This window comes from Pinus tabuliformis, chromosome 7 (genome assembly GCF_031772625.1).
Source record: "Pinus tabuliformis cultivar Carrire ecotype Pingquan chromosome 7, CPIR1, whole genome shotgun sequence".
Taxonomy (NCBI): domain Eukaryota; kingdom Viridiplantae; phylum Streptophyta; class Pinopsida; order Pinales; family Pinaceae; genus Pinus; species Pinus tabuliformis.
This window is the reverse complement of record NC_142293.1, coordinates 1,407,226,338-1,407,229,285: the sequence shown is the minus strand read 5'-3', so window position 1 is coordinate 1,407,229,285 and position 2,948 is coordinate 1,407,226,338.

Here is a 2,948-nt window from a genome sequence, read left to right as displayed (position 1 = left end):
AAGGATAACATGCAGCCATACCTCCTAGTGTGAGGTGGGGCGATGTGAAGTAATAGTCCTAAGAGTTGCACAAATTGGACAGGATCCATTGAGGTGTTTTTCGTTGCATGGATTATTACCTTTCTACAGGGGCCCCACAATATGCAGTAGCAGTAGGATCAATGTCAGTCAGATACTGAGGAGTGAAAAGTAGTGTTGAAAAAAGAGTAGGAGGCTTAGTAGCATAGTCATCAACAACTCAATTTTCCTAGTAGATAGTTGCAGACACAATTGATTCAGTTTATTTTGTTTGGATGCTTTTTGGTTGCAGATGCTACAGTAGCAACAATAACAGTGACAAGAGTTGCATGCAAATAATTCCAAAGATACCAGATCAGGATAGAGTTGAATTCCTTTCCTGTTGAGAAGGAGTGTTGAAAATATCAACAAGAAATGTTAGAAATAGCATCAAGAAAAAAAATCTTAATTTAATTTGTCCTTGAATTAAATTAGGGATTAAATTGTAATTATAATTCTCATAGCAACTTGCAATAGTTAACTAAGTTAATTTGACTTAGTTGACCCCGTTAATTTGACTTAGTTGACCCAGTTAATTTGAGTTGGGAGTCTATCTAGAGTCATGTAGAGTGGTTCCTAAATTTTAGGGGCCCAGGTTGAGTTTTTTTGAGTTGTAATTATTTAATTCAGTTTAACTGAGTTAAATTTAGCTAAACTATTTCCAACTGATGGAGGAATTAGTGGGAGATCCAATAGTGGGGTGTAATTTGTAGTAGTGGGGTGTAACGAGCACTGATCAACCTGTAAACTAAAGAATCACTCATAATTAACTCATGCATGTCAAATCAGAAAAATAACCAGTTGAGATTGAAGTTCAAGGACAGTGTACTATCAGTTGTAAAATCATCTAAATTAAACCGATGGCGCATGCAATTAGAGGAAGGCTTATGGATGGATTGCATAGTTATGGATGAGGAATTTCCCAATTAAATATGGGCTAATTCCCTAGGAAACTGCGCAAGAAAGTAGGAGCTTGGCAGGTAACAGATTTCGCTAAGTATTGGCTTGAGTTGGTTTGTGAAGCAGTGAGATAGATTACACTTGTGCAAATTTTTTTCGGGTTGAACCAACATTGCATTTTCTTCTCAAATCTTCTAATTAATGCAATATACAGATAGTCTGGGTTTTTAGTTGCGATTTTCCCCATAAAATTATTGTGTTATGTGTGATTGAAATTCTTCCTTTTCTACTTCGTGATTTCATCAATAAATTTGTGTTTTTGTTTGATGAGTAGAGTAGATTCAACTCAATTGTTTTAGCATATTACAATTTGTAGTTTGAATCTACAAGTAGTGAACAAGGCATGTGATCCAAGGGATAAAAAATATGCTAAAAAAGAAAGTGCTCAAAATATTTTGAAACCAACGCCAAATCGTAGATCTAGTCGTTCTGATTCCAACGATATTTGAATCGCTTCAATCCAACTCCATATGAGAAATTTATCGCGTTCTGAAGTTTTTGGCAAATAACTAAAAAGTCAACTTGCAGGGTTTATGAGGCAACCCCTACGATGACATTGCATTGACGTCAGTAGGGTGACATTACAACACGAAGCGAATCAAAACTGGAAACGTAGCATGATTGTACACTAGTAATTGGCGCAATTTTATTGGTTGACAACTTTTGGATTGGAGCCAATCAAAGGGCGGCACATATCCCTATGAGAAGGCGCCATGTGGCCCTAAAAGTTTGTGAAAAAAATTAGTTGATCAATTGAAAGGCTTCTAATGGGTTTGAACCCGAGACCTCTCACAACACAAACCACCGCCTAACCAATCAGGCTATTGACGTGCTTATTACATCATATGGGTGAATTCAAATGCAAAGTTTAATTGTTTTGGTGTTGGTGGGAGGGGGCAGGGCATGTGGCCCCAGTCCCAGGTTTCATGGTCACCACATGTCTGAGATCCAAGTGGAGAGGGCGGGCTGTGAGGCACTTGGCCCACGTTCGGTCTCAGGACTTATCACTCCACATATAATTGTGGGCGTTAGTTTTGGAAGGGCTGGCACGTGGCACCCAACCTGCAGCCACATGGCCCATATATAACACCACGTGACCAACAAAAGGGTGGAGAAATAGGGATGCGAGAGTCATTTTAAACATCTGACATTTTGCACCATTTATGGCGGAATCACTGTTGAACCCACGCTAAATTTTTTCCTAGCGGATCCGCCAAAGGAGGAATTCATTTCCAGTTTAGTGATTTTTGCAAATTTACACAGCAGATAGGAGGGAAATGAATGAGGAAGCCTAACTTGGTCATTTTCTAGCCTTTTTGAGTCTAGGAAGAGCCTACAAAAGGGGTTTTTGGGTGTTCTAGACACAATGGCATTGTTATTTTTTTAAATTTGAGCATTGTATGTTGATGTAATTGACATTTTCAACATATAATATAAAGGTCCACCATTGGAAGCTGGACCCAGAGACATAGCCCATGAGGGGTGAACTCCGTCATCAAATTGTTGTTTTGTGATGCTGCATGTTGTCTACTTTTCACTGTTTAAATCTGCAAATCTTAACAAAGTTTATTAGTTTATGTGCTTTTGAAATTTCGATCCATTGCCCATAAGACATAAACTAACTTGCAAAATTTTCAAGAAACCCTCAAATTTTTAATTACATATCATTTTGGTATCAGTGCATAGTTAGTTTGAAGGTTTGACAATTTTTGAAAGTGTTTTTGAATGCTTACAAGATCTAGGTTGAGAAGAGGAGAAGGAGCACTTGAAGAGCCAAACTCCCAAATTGGCTCAAGGAGGCCACAAAATCCACAAGTCATGGCACATGAAGAAGGAGAAGGAAAAGAGGTGATGTCTGAGGAAGAGAGAGATTTCATAAGGGATTTCTTTGAGATGTTTGAGATTGTGAAAGTGTTGTACAATGAGAGAAC